Raw genomic sequence first — 18,957 nt, 5'->3', positions numbered from 1 at the left:
CCCATGCACAGCCCCACTGTGCAGCTGCTATGGGAAAAATCAGGCAAAATTCACTCCACCAAGAAGGTGGAACGTGATTTTTCTATCCATGTGATAAGAGTACACAGTCAGTTCTAATTCAGAATGAAAAGTGGTGTTTAAGTTTCATGCTCTATCTCAGCAGAGAACACACACATTTCAAAGCCCACCTTCACCATTCTGATCTCACGTTTGATCTTCTCAACACACCAAAGCATCGCCCCATCACAGGGCTCAAACCCTACCCACACCTCAAGGAGATGCTTTGCTGGATACGGTGCTCCAGCTCTGATTGCCCACACAGCACAACTTCAATCCAAACACCCCCGTTGGCTCTCAGCCCACAAACACCCCCAGTTCCCCTGCACACCTATTCCTCCACAGCTCCTTCTGCATCCAAACCCATTTCCGTTATTCTCCTTCAGGCAGCAGGTCTCCAGTCCCAGGGAGAACTGTGCTTTGTGATAGCAGAGCTGCTTGCCAATCAACAGCTGAAGCCAGACTTAATCCCCTAAACAGACAAAGGCTTGGGGAACAAACTCAATTTGTTTTAATTTGTTGTTTGCTTACATTTTTGATAATGAACATGGAGATCCTGGCACCCTGCGGAGCAAAATCTCTCCTAGGTGAGCTTTTAATTCCTCCTCCTCATTGCCATGCAGTGACATTAACTGTTCCTCTCACTTCAAGGAAGCATTTCTGTTGTGTGCTTTGGAGAGCTCGCAGACTCATTTCCTGCTCCGCAGCACTGCTGGGCGCTCGTGTCCTTCCAAAGCACTTGGGAACACCTATGGATAAGCTGCATGCAGGGCAAGATAGCCCCAAGCAATTAAAATTGAGGGAATGTGCACAGAGCTCACACAACACAATACCTGGATTGCTGCTGATTCCCCAGGCACCCCACATCCTGCCCTCCAGACTGAGGACAAACAGACACATCCCCTTAACGTCTGTGCTCGGATGCTCACAGAAGCACTTGGGAAGATGCAGGGACCAGCTGTCTCTGAGCACAGTAAGTGCCTGGGTCTCATTTTTATTGATGCTGGGTAGAGGCACACATTACTGAACACTGGGCTGCTTTCCTTGCAGTTCAGCAGAACACATGAATATGTGCAAAGCCTGGGTCTGGGGCCCCTTTGCAGCATCGCAATTATGCTAATAATAAAAAGACGTTGTTCCCTCCTAGAAAGCTGAGTTTGAGCAAACAGCCAGACAGGACCAGAGCGAAGGATTATCCTTATCACCACTTTCTGTGACTCATCTCAGCATCCCCAGAGGTCGCCACTGCTGGGAATGGTCATCACCCAACTTCCCACAGCCCTCCTGTGGTGCTGCCCTGCTGCATCCCTTTGCCCCACATCTTCCCACTAGAGGAACCCTCCAGTTCTGTGAATAAAGCAAACTTTAACAAAGGAGAGTCCTGTTGCTATTAAAGCAATTAAATCCTCCAAACAGTTTCACAAATACCTGAGACAAAAGCTGGGTTCTGACTGCCGGCTCAGACATCCATTCATTTCTGCAAGTCGTTCTACAACACATCATTGAGATCTTAGGGGAACACTAAAATGACTGCACCAAAATGGGGAGATCTAATGCCTTCCAGGAAATCTTAAAGGTGTTTTCCTTAGGCACACTCAGTCGATCTTTTGCAATAGTGACCCAATCTGTGATGTTCGGGTATTATATTCCCACTATGGATCCACTGCCAGATTTTCCATATGGAAGTAAAGCTGAAAGGTGGCACAGAGGGAATGCACACCTCATCTCTCATCAGGCTCAACATCTGACAGAGGCTTTGAACTGGCAGAGCTGTTGGAAGTCAGCTGCCCTCCAGCAAGGTGCAGAGCCAAGCGAGGCACACCTCAGCCCTGCTGCTTCGGGTGCTGCTGGGTACGCTCATTGCATGGGTCTGATCCCAGCTCCAATCCCTCCTATCTGTATCCTCCCCTTAAAGTTGCTGTTAAGCAGAACCATTTCCTCCTGGTGGCCTTACTTAGAGGGTGGTTGCCAGCAGAGATTGCTCCCTATTAAACTGTCAGAGAGCTGCCCCAGGGTTTGAAGCAGTGACATCAGGACTGGGGGTGGCTTTCACCCCAAAGCCTGCTGACAAGGTTCCCTGTGCAGAAACTTCACCAGCCCAAAGCTCCCGATGGGCAGAGGCAAAGTGCCACTGTGCAGCAGAGAGCTGCACTGCCCTCTGCCAGCCCCTGACCGCATGGGGAAGTCTGCAGAAAGCCTGAGATGTACGTGCTCCTGATTTTGACACCACAGAAGCGTGTGCACACAGAATGTACAGAATCTCCCCTTCCCCTCACCTGGTGCTGCCAGCACCCACTGGTGACAGCTGGCAGCGTGCTGAGCAATTGCAAGAGTCCTGTTGGTAAATCCTGTCCCACTTGTCTTTTATATGCAGTAACAGATTGCATGCAGCCAGCCTAAGCCAACCCCAAACCCTCCCAGGCGGAGCTGCGAGCTGCCCAGTCATCCTTCCTTCTCTATTTATGCACCTGGTGATTTACGTGCAAGCCTCACCCACAACAAATCCTGCTCCCCAGCCAGCAGGGAGGGTGTTCCACCACACTGGCTTCCAACCCAGCTCATCCTCCAGCAGGCTCCCAGCACCTCCCTGCCTGGCAGTGCTGACACACGTGCTTGTTCCCTCCTCCATTATCCAGAACCTCTGGGATTATGAAACACTTTGGGTTTGAGTAGTTTTTTGGGTTTTTTTTTTTTTCAGGCCTGGCAAAATCTCACTCCATAAAGCTTTCTGTTCTGGCAGTGAACCGTTAACAACCATTCCACTGTTTTTCTCCTGCTTACATCGAGCAGCAGCCTATAGACCACGCTTACCCACTTAAAGAAAGGTCCATGATGCAGTGTCAACAACCTCCAAGTCAAAGACACAAATTTATTCTTCCTTATCCTCATATCCTATTACTCAATCAGAAAGGCAATTAAATTAACCGGTTGGGAATAAATCATGAGCAATAGCCTTTATTCCTTGACATTTGCTTGTTCTCTTCTATGTCACAGCAAATAGTTATATAAGTAAATATTGGGGAAACAACCACATAATTCAAGCAAGGAACGTCACAGGGTTTCTGGAGTCATTGTAAGCAGCAGAGGTCATGGGGCAGCCTGCATGTCTGTGCTGCCATATGCTTATTTGCAAGATGGTCACACGGAGGGTTTTATCTCCATTGGACTGTGTGCAACCTCCCCCGGATCTCCAGCTTTGCACCTGTGAAACCTGCAGGTACATGCATGGAGGCTCTGGGCTTTATCTTATCCCCAGGCTCACACAGTCACCTGCTGCACTACGATCGTGCCTCCAGGTCCACTAGCAATAGCACACAAGCAGCTGGCAATGAGGCTATTTTAACAGAGAACCACCATCAGGGGAGCCTGTAAGCCATGCCAAGCTCTTCTTGAGCTCCTTCTATGCAGCTGCTTTCTGCCTACCAGAAAAAGGTTTGCCACATAGGATCCAGTGTGACTCAGAACTCAGAAATAACTCAAAGCACAAGCAGCAGCCACAGAAGTGATCCAGATGTTTCTATGATACTTTCCCAGGATGATGCTTGCCTATAAGCAGTCACCTAACAAACGTATGGAGCGCTCAACCTGCTCACCAGTTCAGCCAGGCAGGCACTGTCAGAACTGCTGCACATCCCACCTTGCATTCCATTCAGGATTCACAGGTTTTACCATCACAAGAGAGCCAACTGCCCACACTGCACCACTGTGTCACTCATTCCCACTCCCTTCTGTGGCTGACGATGTTCTGCACTTCACTTTGACAAGTCCTCCCAGCACATTTCAAGCTTTTAATCAGAGGCGAGATGCCAGATCTTCCACCAGTCACCCAAAGCCCTTCACAGCCACGTGGCTGTGGCTAAAAGATGACTTCTACCCACCTCTATTCTGCTGTTGATGACTTACTGCTAAGTCTCTGCTCCTTCATTCCCTTTCTCACCCTCATGTGTTAGGGAGCATCCCTCCAACGACCGTCTCCCTCCCATGGGTTGACCCACAGAGGTATCACTGCCTTGGGGACGGACACGTGGAGTAGATCAAAACTCCCAACAGCAGCTCTGGCTCAGTGAAATGAGTACAACTGGGACCAGGTGAGCAGAAGTGGGGTTACCCATAGGTGTTGTAACAATACTCACAACCATCCAGTGTCCGAGGGAAAGCCATGCGATTGATTTGCACCACGTGATGATGGAACAGCTTCTGATTCAACAGCAACTATGGGGGATGTTAGGCCACAGCTATGAATGAGGTATTTGGAAATCAGCAAGCCCAGAGAACTTGTAGCTGAGATTTAAAAGAGGCCTGGCCAAGGAGTGCTCTGGATCGTTAATGTTGACTTTTAATAAGTCTTTGGAACACTGAGGATTGAAAGAAAGCTTATGTTGTGCCAGAGTTTTAAGAGGATAGAAACAGGATGACCCGCATAATTATCCACCTGTGACCCCAATTCTTATCCCAGGTGAAATAATGGAACAGCTGTAAAAGAACTTCATTAATAAAGCATTAAAGGAGGGTAACAGCAAATGCCAACAGCTTGGGTTTATAGGAAGCAGATTTGTCACTACATTGAGAAATTTTTTTGGAGTTGAATATGTTCCTTAAGCTCGCAGCCTGAACGTAAAAGGAGTAACAAAGTTTGTACAGTTTAAAGCCATCAGAGGCCTTACAAAAATCTCTGCCTTCCTCTCCCCACAGAAGGGCTACCAGAAGAGTTGCAGGAACCACCATACAAAGCCAGGAAACAGCGAGGCAAGGTGGGGAAGCCATCCTTGAGTCACTGTGTTCTTTGGAAAGCCACAATCAATGAGCAAGGGGAAAGGAGCAGCAATCACTGGAATTTCCCAGGTGTTAAGTGCAGAACATTGTCACTCCCTGCTATGGATTTCCTTGGTTCAATGTTTCCACAGCTGAGGAGTGCACTGGCTTCTAATTAGTTGCATTCAGTTGCAAGATCTACGTGGCATTTACAAAGCCTTCACTTTGCTGAGGCCAAATCTGTAATCTTAAGCACAGATACCAGCAATGCTTCCAGGTATGCGCCAAGGGATGTACCTCTGAGTCAGAAACGGCAGAGAGAGCCAGAGCTAAGCAACATCCTGCTGGTAAGGGACCACTAAATGCACCATGCATTGTGAAGTCCTTGGGCCCTCGTCCAAGGGCAAGGAGGGAAATGTGGGGAAACATACTGAAGCAGCTGGAAGTTGCTGTCCGTGTCATCTTCCGGGATGAAGAAATGGGGGATGAAGAGCCAAACTGCATCATGCTTTTGGGTCCAGTATTACACAGAGGATGCACTTCATCACCAGCAGCACTGCCGCCCTGCCTGAGGTCAGCCCTGGTGTGATCTCCACGAAAATGCCAGGTCTTCAGCACCGCAGCCAAAAACCTTCAGTCCCTGTCATCTTCCTTTTGATTTACGCCTGCATCCAAGCCCCTGCCAGCTCCAGGTGCACCGGTGGGGAGGGAAGACATTCTTCACCCTGAACCCATCAGCACACAGCAATGCACATCGGGGGACATCGCTGCTCTGCCAAACAGCTGCGCTGCCCTGGGCATCACAGGGATGGACAGACAGAGGGGCTGTGAACCATTTCAAAAATCCCCTCGACAGTCATTGTCAAGCCTCTATGACTTCATCTTTGTTACTGTTATGTTTTTGAGAGTCAAGAATAACACCGACTTTCCATATCTTGTGGTTTTTGGAGGGTGTGAATAAATTCTCTTGCTGTGAGTTGTTTAGGTATCAGTAAACCCAACCATTGAGCAATATGCAGAGCCCACGGTGGAGATGTGGCAGGCAAAGATTCACCATCATGACACATCCTGAGCTTCTAAATGTCAAGTCAAAACCACCAAGACGTGTAGATGTCTCTCACATTCATTACAGGTCTGCTCAGCCACATCAGCTTGAACTCAAAAATGGTGGAACATGGCTTGTCCTTCTCCTACATTCACACCTTACACACCTGATTGAATACAAAAATCAAAGCTGAGTCCATCTCAGAAGTACTTGGAGGTCACCTCCCTCTGCTGGTGTTACTCATGTTATCCAGTTGAGAGCAGCAAACAGGATACATTAGGCCATGTCAACCAGAGGACTACAAAACACTCTGGAGAGCCAAATCAGGGCTGGTTTTGGTCTCAGGATTCATTCAGCGAGTCCCTGCGTTCGCTTCACTCCTTTAAGTTCTCAAGGCTGAAAAGAACAGCAGTGAGGGGGCAATGAATGAGGCACCCCAAAGTCACAGTGCTCCTAAAGGCAGCCTTACACCACCATGGCTGCTTCCTCCCTCGTCTCTTGATTTTTCCCTTCATTCTTTACTCCAGAAGACCCTTTGTATTTTTGCTTTCCCTTTGCAGTGCTCCTCAGCTGACCTAAAGCCCACGAACACACACAGCAAGCCTTCATTTTACTCCATGGCTTCCAACTCCAGCTCAAGAGGAAGAAACCTCCTACAGGAACAAGTGCATTAAGAACAGGAGGAGAGGGAGAGACCTCATTTAAGACCATACAAGGGGAAATTGCAAAAAATTACCTAAACCTTTAGGAACATATTTATATTTTGATTTCATGTAATATTACTTCCTGGTTTCCAGCACATATTCCCTGGGCGTCCCCTATCAAATATCAGGCAGTATTAAATCACTGATCCCTGATCCCCGTAGCTCTCAGAAAAACATCTGTACTAATTTGTTGGTTTTCCTTAACACGAGGGCCAGATGAACTCCTCCAGGGCTCAGCCAAGTGAGATCGCTGACAGATGCAGAATAAAAGTGCAAAGATTTTTCCTTTATTAAAAATAAGGTTCCACACTCCAAGCCCCGAGCTTGTCATTTGCCAGAGTGATGAAATGACACGCGGCAACCTTGATCCAGCACTGTTGTGGATACAAAAACAGGGTTCTTACCTAATGCAAGCAAATGGTTTCTGACAGCACATCCAAATTGGCACGGGCCAACGAGGTGAGGGGTCCGGAGTCTGGATGCGGTGCCTTTTTGCCAGGGGTCTCTGAAATGACTCAGTTGTTGAAGTTCACTGATCTGTGAATGCAGCAGTTCTGGCACTCTGCTCTCTGCTGTCAGGGCTCTGCCTGCAGCGCTGCCAAACCTGGCTGCAGCACTTCGACACGGAGCCGCATTCTTAGCGGGGACAGCGGTGTGAAAGCAAGCCAGCTCTTTGTCCTTGTTCACAGCAAGGTACAACAGCCCGAAGCAGCAGCAGCGACTGCTGCCAGAACAAACTGCACAGCCAGCACCGCCTTTGGGGGGCACCTTCTGACCTCCCTTCCCTCTGAGTCACACTGAGACCAAAGCTGTACCACGCTGTTTGTGGAAGCAAGAAGGCAAGAACTAAGAGGGCAACCTTCAGTTTGCTGAATCACCTCAGCCACGTTCCACAGCAACAGCCTCACGCATTCCAGCAAGGTGCACGGGCATTTGGCCATTGCGTGGCCGTGGGTACGTTTTGTAGATGAAGCTGTGATGCTCTTTGTCCTGCCTTAGGAAAGGCACTGCACACCAATAACAGTCAATTGCAACTCTGACAAAGAACCACCATTCCCCAGAAAGGGCATAATTTTCACAGTAGAAACTCCCAAGTTCAGAAGAGCCCCAGGAGATGCTGGGCACAAGTCACAGTGCTGCTGCAGGCCTATGAAGCTCCCACTAGTCACAAAAGAACCTCAGCTGTCTCCAAGAAGCATGGCTCCAGTCAGGGCCACTCATCTCAGGAACCAGTGGCATCTTCCCAGTTGCCACAGGAACCTGGCAGAGCTGGGCTGCTACCGGAGCAGACTCAGTATTCTCTTCCCTCCCTCTTCTACAATGGGACAGTTCAAGAACAAACACAGCATGGTTCTTCCCTGGGGACATTTACATTGGAACAGGACAGGCTGGGTAGGGGACTCAGATGGCATTTTGCTGTGGCTACACGCTCAGAAGCTCACTGTGAGGTCTCAGCACACCACCGACTGCTTTCATGTCCTAAGGAAGCGCGAGGGCTTAAACTTCCTCACATCATCCAGGATGCTGAAGCAGTGCTGGAGGCCAGCCTTGCACTGACAGGGATATTAATAAGGGGAAGACACAGCTGTCAGTTCAACTCAGCCCCACAAGAGCCACCCCAAAGCTCATCATCCCACACCACACTGCATCCAGTGACACAGCTGCGTTCGTGCTGGTGGCTCATGGTGGGCATTCCCCCTCCAGCCCCTTCTCAAGCAGCAGTGACACAGTGCAGGAAACCACAGAAACCAGCATCCCTCCACCAGCTGCCTGCAAAGCAGCCCAGCCCGGGCACTGGTCAGCCCATTGACAGCTGTATCTGTTTTCAATAAACTTTTATAGCCTGTCAATGCGCTGAATCCTACGCAATAAAATCTGTCATAAAAAAAGGCCTTGCAGTGCCAGTGTCTTTTCTTTTTCCCTTTTAATTTGAGGACAGCTGGGAGGGACCAATTCAAGGGCCAAGTCCATAAGATGTTTTTTGAGAGAAAAAAAAAAAAAAACAACACTTAATTACAATGGGAATTTTCAGAGCCTCCTTCTGGGGAGAGCAGCCATCTTCAGAAGTGACTTCATTTCCAGAGCTGGCTTCCCTCCCAGTATTTGAACAAGCAAGGAAAGAAAAGTTCAGAAAGGAGATAGGTTTCAAGTTTGGCTTCAATGGCCATAAACTGGCCTTTAAAGCTGCAGGCAAGCTGTGGGATGGTTTGCTGGAGTCCCAAACTCCAGGCCATAGACCTTGAGGAGCAGACTTAATGCCAGGCACAGATAAGGAACCTGAAAATCCTCCATTGGCCAGCCTGTAGATTTAACCCTGCCTGGCTTCTCCATCTCCTCTTACAAAGAGCCAGGGTCTGAAATCCCTGGTTTGTATTCCCTTCCCAACATCAGAACTTTTGGGATCACCATTACAGCCATGTTGAGCCAGCTCCAATCCCCTGCACATGGCCAAGTGAAGGGAGAAGGGCATTTAAGAGCAGTTATGAGATCCCAGTGGAGCACAGCAGGAGACACAGAGCACGTGGAGACTAAGAGCCAACAGCCTCTTTATTCTCTACCTTTAAGATGGAGATAACCTTGTCTCAATGAGCATCTTAGGAAGATAAATGTGGTGCCAGTGATAACAAACTCCATCTCTCTCAGGATATCCCAATTCCCTGGCCTGCAGGCAGCTGCTGAGGGCAGCTCTCACCGCAGCTGATGGCTGTTTGGTTATCAGGCTGAGCTCTCACTGCAAGGAGCAGGGCTTTGACAAAGCTCCTGCAGCCCCAGGGACAAAAGCTATGAGTAAGCAGGAGGAATTTTCCCTGCTTGCATTGTTTGGACTGTCAGTCACCCCAAGCAGTACATGAGCCCGAGAGTGAGCTGCAAATACTGTGTCCCAGCATGTGGCCCAGGGAGGGGATGCACGCAGGCACGGTGCAAACAGCTGGAGCTATGGACAGCTGCTCTCCACCACAGCACACTGACTGATGCAGCCTCTCACAGAGACGTCAGCTTTCACTTGTGTTTTAGGAAAGATAAGTCACTAATGACCACTGCTTAAATGATTCTTGGCAGCAAGAAAAACACAGAGGTCCTTTATGAAGGGTTGCTCTTTATCTGTCAGAATAGCAGCGCCAGTTCATTTCTTGGTTTCATGCTGAATGCTGTCTCTGGAGCGGGCTGGGGGATGCACACAGGGGAAGAGCTGCTTTCCCAGTCCTCCAGACAAGATGCTGATGTCTGAGAGTGATTGACCGCCCGCTGGAGTCCCACAGCTCCATCCACCAATAGCAGCTCCTCAATTTAAGCTTCTCTTTTCTTCCTGATGAAAAGTGGGGAACTGACAGCAGTCAGTTGGAACAGCCAGGGAAGAGGAAAGCTCCCATGCCCCCAGCTGGGGACCAGCTTGGACAGCACAGCCAGGTGATAGAGCCCAGGAGGGTGATGACGTACACCCATGGGCAGCCCTTGGGATCACTTGTTCTATCCAGCAGCCTAAGCAGCAGCTCTCTACGAAGGTCTGCCAGACTCTGGCACAATCAATGCCTATTCTCCGAATGATATCACAAGAAAATCCAAGGCAACAAGCCATCCCCAGGCAACAGGAGGCTTCCTCCAAACTTGCATGGCTTCAGAGGCCACTTGCTTTCCCATCTACCCTGTATGTTTTCTAAGTCTCTGCTCCCCATCCTTCTCAACGCACAAACTCCTGCATGGCAGCAAAGCCCAGCTGCACACCTCTTGGCACAGAGCAGGCACAGTGAGGGCTGTGTTCGCCAGATCCATTACAAGGAGCAGGAGACTCCCTTCTGCCAGGGGTTCTAGGGGTCACTTTTCCTCCCCATCTGCCCAGAGATGGATGGCCAGACTGCCCGACCAACTGGTGAGAGTTAACCGGTGCCTCAAAGCATGCTGAGAGGCTTCCATGACAGGTACTACATCGCTGAGAGCTCTGTTATGTCATTCCACCAACCCCTTGGCCAAAAATCTGCCTTTACAGAAAAGATCCAGACACCAAATAGGTTATTAAGTGAGGATGTCTGACAGTAGTTCAGCTACAGAGAGATGTTAAATAGGAACAATGAAACGATACTCACATTTGAGGATGCTGTACATCTTCAAAGCACTTCACCAAAACATTAACTGATTATACCCAAAAATAAATTGCTCACAGCTGTTACTGAGATCCATGAGGTATTCAGAAGAAATGGATGGGACATCATCCATCCTGGAACATACAACATGTGCTGCAGTGTAATCAAGAGCTCAAAGGAAATAACTCGCAGGGAGCTCAGCTTTTAGCACTCCTTCGCCGCACACCTCAAAGCAGGGCTTGTTGTTAGGGGAAGGAGCCCAAGCTACCTCCTCTCAGCTGCAGATGAAAGCTGTGACGGAGCCAAAGCCCTGTTCAAAGTTCAATGTCACAGTTACAATTCCTACTCCTATTTTACCTTAGCAGGAATGATGTGCACTTCTGTGCATGCCAGACAACTGAAGACATTTATAGTGTTTACAGCTGCAACCAAGAAGAGAACATACATCTGGCCCTGCTTTAGTAAACACTGCAGGCTCATCCAGCAACCCCATTTGCACCCATCTGCATCAACTTAAGCACAGCCCTCACCACCACTCCACTGCACGGTGTTGAAGAATTCAGACTATCAGTGCACACCCATAACAGCATCCCACCCCCAGAGCAGGGAGCAGCAAACAGGTGCAGCACAAAGCCTTGTGGCTGGAGCTGCTTTAAGTAGCACAGTCAGAAGAGCACCAGGGCACTGGCATCTCAACAACCCCAGGAGAAGTATTTGCACACAACTATTGGCAAGCTCTCCAGCACTGGAGCTGGTTCCTGGCCCGCTCCCCACCACAGCACAGCATTTGCCCAAGCAGATGCCTGGAAGGACACGAGCAGGGATCTGGCATCTGCAGTAACTATTAAGGTATAAAAGGTTGTTTGTTAGCAGGGCAGCATGTGGCTGATTGCTGCCATGGCTCTGTGTCTGCCACTGACCCACTTTGCTGTTTGCTTGCGTTCCCAAAGGATGGAGCAGCCCTGAAAACATGCCTGGAGCAGCCCAAACCCAACCACTTCCACACCCAGTACCAAGGCATCAGGCCTGGCCCTTACAGCCAGTGCCCCCCCCAAAGCAAGGCTGCCATGGGAACACCCAGTGGGGTGCAGTGCACAGGGCAAAGCTGGCAGCTTTCCGGATGCCAATGGAGAAGAAGGCAGCAGACCAGGCAAACTCATGTCTGAAGAGGACTAGGTGTTACAAATAGCTTGTACGAGGGAGCAGAGAAACCAAGGCTTGCTAGGAAAACAGCAGAAATGTATGGAAGACACGCTGACGCAGCCCACATCTAGAGGAAAGAATAACAGCCCCTCATTTTCACGAGCATTAGAGCTCACAGCATGCTCAGTCTCACAGGAGTTCTGATTTCAGCCCATTCTACCATTCACACACCGTGTGCTGGAGATCATCCTGCAACACATCATCAACATCTCCAAAGAATCCCAAGGTGACTGCGTTTAAAATGAAACTTGCAGTACCCTCCAGGAAAGCCTTGGAGCTGATGTGCCCAGGGTAACAGAGACAGCAACCTATTTCAGGATGAGTCGTTGCAAAGCAGCAGCCTGTGGTGCTGTGCCAGGCTCTGCACCTGGGGAGAATCCACCACCTTTCTGTGGCTTGCCCTCAGTTCACACCACACCAGCTCCAAAGTAGCAGCCTGGTGGGTTTCATTTTGCAAGCCCCATTTTGGTGGGTGTTTCCACGCTTGCAGAGTACCAGGAATACATTATCATGCTTTTTAGGCTCTGCAAGGCAGGAATGGTGTCCTTATTACAGTGTCAAAACTTGCCTCAATCTGTATTACTTGAAGCCAACTGTGAACACACACCCTGCAAACTGTTTCAGCTTGAGGGATTTGTCCAAGGACAGCAGCGTGGCATGGGGGCTGAACACCTCACCCCCATCCTGTTCATGGCAGAAAAATATCCTCATAATACTACAAAGCACTCAGCTTGAGATGTTATAAAAGCTGATACCAAGGGACAGAGAAGAGGAGGATGCTCCAAGAGGTGCTATGGATATCAGTCAAGAGAAACACCTCCAGATGCAGCTCTTATTTAGGACCTGCAGCATGAGATGCAAGGCAGACTGTCAGCAGGTTGTAGCTCAGAACTGGGGGTCTGGAAATAATGCTTAAAAACCTCAGTGTGGGGCATCAGAGGAGAAAGAACCAAGAGCTGCCACAGCTCAGCACTGCAGTGCATTAAAAGAACTGCATGCAAGTTCCAGGGGTGGGCACAAGCTGTGCCCAGAGCTGAGCAATGGGGTGACACAAGGCAGATGCTCAGAGCTGCCTATGACTGCAGGAGGGTCTGTGCATCCGCACAGCCAAGGGAGAACTGTGGACGGGCAAAGCACACACAGCACCTGCTCGTGCTGTGCCTGGATCCAGTCAGCACTGTCAGCCTCTCACTTAAAAAAAAAACCCCAACAAATAGAGTTTTCTCCCATCCAAACCTCTCTCCTTCCCCCTCTGAGCTCATTCATGGCTCAGGCTCCGGGACAGCTGCCTGGCTGCCAAGTCCCCCCAGCTCACTCCTCGCCTCAGCACAGAGCAACATGAGCAGGATGATAGCAGGGCCAGCTGTGAGAAATCACTGCACCACTCAAAACAACTGCAGCAGAGAGCGAGCAGGGGAAAAAAAACATAAAACTGCAGCAAGCCCCTCAACTCCGTCTCCTCTGCCTGCCCACTGTGGTCTCATTGTTACAGCGATCCTCAAGTCACCAAGCCAGCCCTGGCCAAAATGACAGCTCATTAGGAACAGTTAAAAAACTACAATGGGTGGGGAGTGCAGAGCCCAGGGAGCAGGCAGTGGATTTTTTCACACCTAGGTGATTGTTCAGAACGCAGCTCAGGTCGATGGAAGTGACCTGGATCCCGGCTGGGCGCGGGGCCAGCAGGCTGCAGTGTGAAGCCCTCAGCTGCTGCAGAGCCCTGCTGACACCCCAGAGCTGCTCGGTGTGAGCTGGGAGCCTGCAGGGCCTTGTAAGCATTTACATTTTATGCAGTCTCTGCTTCCAAGAGTTGCCAAGCTCTTAACCTGCAAGCTCAAATCAAACCCAGAGCCTTCTCTATGGATAACAGACAAAAAAACCCTGTTTGGCTACAGCCACTTACTGCCCCCTGCAACTCCACAGGAACCATTTTTGTTTAAATGAGAGCACAAAGAAGGCAGTGATGCCCATGCTTATGTTTGTGGAAACATATTGTTTCCCCATGGTGACTTGCAGAGTGGGCTCCCAGCCGTCCTCAAGTGACACCAAGCATCAGCACAGGGATGCTGAGGGGATGGAGCTGCTCACCAAACACAGACATCAGGAACAGCACAATCTCAATAGCTTGGCAAGACAGACGGGATTCGGAAAGGCAAATATGCCCAGAAACTCCACTGATAGCAGCTTTGGCAGTCAAACCAACTGTGGCTTGCTGTCCCCAAGAGGACAGCAGTGCTGGGGACACAGCTGATCCCAGCAAGGCAGGAGCAGAGGTCTGTCTGTGCACATGGGACTGGGATGGGGCTCAGAATGCCATGGCAGCTGCTGCTGGTGACAGGACTGCGTGGGAAGCTGAGAAAGAGCAACAGCACTCAGGCAGTTAAGAACAATTTTTTCTCAGTGTATCACCTTACTGCTGCTCCACAGCCCTCAAGGCAGGCCCTGCAGCCCCTCTGTGGCAGGGCAGCATGGGGCCCTGCAGCCCATTTCAATTTGAAGCCACTCCCAGGCGATCATGCTATTGTCCCACTTTCCCTGTTTGCTGGCTGGCACAGCATCTGGGAGGCACAGCATGGCTGCTCCCCCTCTACACCTCCTGCTCACATGGGATACCAGCCACAGCACAGAGCTCTGGGAATTTCCCTCAAGATTTTAGGTGAGTCTCTGCCTCTGGGATGCTCGGATACACCCTAAAAATCAGCACCCCTACAACATGCCTCCACACCTCCTCTGTGCTGCACTAGCTCCAGAGAAACAGCAGAGCCCTGATCTGTCAGCTCTATTTAGCTTTGCTGCAGGCACATCTGATGAAGCAGAGCTAGAGGTTATGCTCCCTGTTACAAAGCTGGAAATAAGGTTGCAAGAAAAAAATGAACCAAGATAACAGTTCTAGGATGTGCCTGCCACCAGGATGCCTCTGGAGCTGCATGCACCTTCATCTCCCTGAAACACATTGGTGTTTCTGTACTGAGTTCCTCCAGCACAAACCCTCCTCAGCTTTACTCCCTGCAGGGCAGTGCCCCCACCCTGTTGTGCAGCCATCCCCAGAGTTCTGCCTCTCCTGGATGTGGGCTAAGCACAAGGGAAAGGAACAGGGCTTCACCTCTGCTGTGCAGGGGACTCTTGACTCTTCAGAAGCAGCACTGATTGCATGCGTTTCAGCAAGCCCACGGGCTCCCACATCCTCTCAGCACATGAAGGAACAGCTGACTGTTAGCTAGTCAGGAGTCTGGTCCAGATGAACTCCTCCCTTCCTGTCCTCTGCCTTCCAGAAAGCCGCTCTCTCCCTTTGGACAAGTTGATCTCTCACCTACAGCAAAGGCTCTGCCCTCAATAGTGAGAGCAGGAGCTTCTCCAGCCTCTTCTGAGATTGCTGTTCCTTGCCAAGTCTCCAGCAGAAGCATCCTGACAGCCTGCTGCCCTCGTTTCCCTGTACCACCTCTTCCCACAGAACAAGCTTGCTGCCACCAGGTGGGATAGCACAAGCCTATCTCTGCCCAAACACTGCTTTTGGGCAACCAGTTTCTTTTTCTTCCATTCCTTCATCGTCTGAGGCTTTGATGTGTGCACAGAATGGAGGACAGATGGACAGGCTGTGCCCTGTGGGACAGCGATTGCAGGATGAGGTAAGGCAGAAGGAAGTGGGTGCTGCAGGCTGAAGGACAGCTGTAGCTGTTCCCAGGATCTGGAGCAAGCTAATTGATAAATAGCAGAGTCAGAGCTAGAGGAAAGCTGGGCATTCACAGCCAAGAAAGCCTAACTGCTTTGGAAGACATTCTGGCCTTTGTTACACAATTTCCATGCAAAGCACTCACTGTACTCAGAGAGCGAGAGGTGAACAGGGGATAGATAACGCACAGCTCTCACTCATTGCACAGCTCAAAGCACAGCTCAGCACCATCCTCCAGCTTCCCACCTAGCAAAGAGCACAGCCTGCAGCAGCCAGCACTGCAGCTCGTCCTGGCAACTGCCACTGGGGGAAGCAGAGTAGGGAGCAGCAAGGTTTCAGCCTCAGAGCAGCAGCTCCTATGGCTTTCACAGTGCCCAGGGCCCCTTGGAGCCTCAGATGATGGTAAGCCAAAGTTTTCCAAAAGGAAGACTTAAGAACAGCCAACCGAGAGGTAAATAAAAGCCAATTGGAAGCACCACAATTCACAATTCAGTAAGCCAGCCTAGTGCTGGCCTGGACAACAGCTACATTAACAGAAACCCAGGTCTATTCCCACCAACCAACAAGTTCAACCAAGCCTTACCTTACCCAAGCAAACAGCATCCGAGATCCAGCCAGCACTGCTGCCTGATGCTCAAGATGATCTGGCCGCTACAGAAGGAACCTGGGAACAGAAGGAAAAAAGCTGTAAGCCTTCCAAAAGACCCAGGCATAACATGCTCACCACCTCCCTACTGCTCCTCAAGGCTTTGCCTTCCTTTATCACCCCCAACCCTCCCACCAATACCAAACATACCCAGAGTACTGCCTTGCCCAACCACTCCACCAAAAAGCAGCCAGCCTCAGCTCAGCCTGACTTATATCAGCTCCCCAGCCCTCACAGCCCTGCGAGGACAGATGATTACTCTTCTCCAGGTGGGACAGGTTACTCTATGAGCCCCACAGGTGTCCTGGGGAGCTCTTCTAGATGCAATTTGAGCCACTGCTTCTGCAAGTCTGGGCAAACTTTGTATTTCTATGCTTCCCAGCCACAGCAGCAGGACATGGGCAAAGCCTGTGTGTGCGTGCACCAAACACACGTGCACACCATCGTGTGCAAATTATCTGTCTTCCATTTGTGTTTGGTTTGGCTGCACAGCCTGCTCTCTGCAGGCTCAGCCAGTGGATATCCCGGCTCAGATAAACAGCAGACAGCTGCTGGGAGTCAGAGATATTCTGGTGATTAACAGCTGTGTGGGTCTATGCAGCAGAGCCCCCCGACCCCTGAGATCCCTCCTGAACAGGCTGTTTCTTTTCAGATTTCTGTTTGTCAGGGGAAGGCTGGGAGTGATCAGAGGAGATTCTCTGTGAAAGTTGCAGGTGAAACCCAGTGAGAAGAAGCTGCAGCCCCAAATCCTGTCCCTTCCTCGCCGCAGCAACGTTTGAGCTTTGCCAATGGCTCTTGCGCAGCACTGCAGTGCCAACAGCAAAAATGAGACTGCTCAGTCTGAATTCCCTAAGATGGAATTCAGAGATGATCATTTCCAAAGATCTGAGGACATTCCAGGACGATGCTCTGGCTGGAAGGAGGGCTTCTTTCTGTTAGAGAAGGGAGCAGAAAGGGATGGAAATCCATCCCTGGTGTGGGACGCCTTACTTACAAGCCAAAGACTTTTTGATGGATGAAGGGGGTGAGAAGTAGGAAGTTGCTCACAATGCGACTATAAAAACAAAGTCAAGAGATTAGTTAATAACGTGTGGTCTGAGAAAACAAACACGTCTTTCCATAAAGACCCTAGTTCAAATAAACCGGTGCTGTTGTCGTTAAGCCCTGCCATCTGCATGCCTCTTCTCCACTGGGTCCAGTGTGAAATTTAAAGGGACCACTGAGTGGAGGAAGAGTCCCCAAACATCATCCTGTGGGGCACTTCAAATCCAGATGTGGCTGAAAGGCACTGTGATATGAACTCCTCCCTGGGTAATGTGTATTGAAATGGGATGTCTACAGTTGAATGTGCAAAGGCAGGAAGCCTATGGTGAAAGGGCTGAGTTCATAGAATGATTTGAGTTGGAAGAGAACTTAAAGGCCACCTGGTCCAACTCCCTGCGATGCACAGGGATACACACAGCTCCATCAGGAGCTTAGAGCCTCATCCCCTGACTCTGGGTGCCTGCAGGGATGGGGCATCACCAGTTACAGGACGGTCTCTTCGAAAGGCTGAAGCCTGACAAAGTCAGCAAGCATAGGGTGCACAGAAAGGGGGCAGGGTGTGCCCATGGGGCTCGTGCCCTCCTTTGGCTCTCAGCTGCCACCATTTGGTGGAGAGCAGAGACCTCCCTGGCTCTGCCCTGGTCATGCTTTCATGCTTGATTGCAGCTCATCAAGGCCCGAAGTCTAATAATGCAACAACTGAGGCTGGGAGCTCCCTCTGACAGTTTAACTGATGGTTGTAATTAGGAACTAGCCCACACAGCTTTTCATTAGTGTGCTGCACCGCGTAAGACTTATTATGACTGTTGAGAAGAGACTGTGCTTGACGTCCAGGAAAAAGGCACGAAGGCCTCCAGGGAACCGAGGGCAGCAAGGCCTGGTGTGAACAGGGAGCACACGCATTTTCCAGGTGGCAGGTAGAGTCCTCTGGGCTCCCTGCTTTCTTCCTGCCTTCTCCCTTCGCAAGCAGAACCTGCTTCTCTCACCCGCCCCCTAAAAACCCCCTAAGCACCCCCTAAACAGGGTTTTGTTTGTGTCAGTTCCATCCTGCAGCCTCAGTTCTTCTGACTCTTGGGCAACGTCTGCTCTGCTCGTAGCTGTTTGATAGAAGAACTTGTGATTGTAAATGGCATGGGGAAGGAAAGGGAAATAAACTGGTTATCGTGCCAGAATCACTCCTGGCACTCCTCCCATTCCTATTTTCTCTTACTTTATAAAGCTGGAATAAATCAGAATGATTTTCCCTGGAGTGAGCAGCACACCGATGTGCTGATGGAAGGGGAGCAGAATCAGCACCTCAGGCCTTGCAGTGCTGTCCTGAGCTGCAAGTGGTGGGGAAGGGGAATAGAGTCTGAGTGTTTATTAGCAGTCATAACCTTAATCAAATAACACTCAAGGATATGTAAAGAAATCTGTTCCAACTGCAGCCTCCCAAGCCAAATAAAGGAGTAAATGGGACTTCTATCAAAAATCTCTTTTAAAACGCACGCATGTTGGGTCCTGAAAAATATCCCCACTTCTTGCGGAGGAGCCAAAGCTCCAAAGGAGCCACCCCAGAGCAAACCACGGCCCTTCGTGCCACACACCAACCCAACACGCTGCGGGATGGCGATGCTCTCCCTGCAGACACCAAAGCAGCCCTGAGGCATCTCCCAGCTCAGGGATGTTGGACCTTGCATTGCAGGAGCCTCATTCACTCTCTTCCCCCCACCTATGGGACCGTTTACGCATTACGCAGAACGATGTGGGAAAAAAGGAAA

General features: G+C 50.2%; 1 protein-coding gene across 1 annotated transcript in view; it reads right to left on the bottom strand.

The window, feature by feature from the left end:
• SNX19 (sorting nexin 19) overlaps positions 1 to 18,957 on the bottom strand; it is a 103,149-nt gene that overhangs the window by 55,171 nt on the left and 29,021 nt on the right. The window contains exon 11 of the transcript XR_008209874.1: positions 16,091 to 16,171. The gene's annotated coding sequence lies outside the window, so the exon portion shown is untranslated. The remainder of the gene's footprint in view (positions 1 to 16,090; positions 16,172 to 18,957) is intronic.

The sequence above is a fragment of the Tympanuchus pallidicinctus genome, unplaced genomic scaffold (assembly GCF_026119805.1).
Source record: "Tympanuchus pallidicinctus isolate F22 unplaced genomic scaffold, pur_lepc_1.0 scaffold30, whole genome shotgun sequence".
In the NCBI taxonomy this organism is placed as follows: domain Eukaryota; kingdom Metazoa; phylum Chordata; class Aves; order Galliformes; family Phasianidae; genus Tympanuchus; species Tympanuchus pallidicinctus.
Note: the sequence above shows the minus strand (reverse complement) of the source record. Positions and strands in the feature narration are given on the sequence as shown.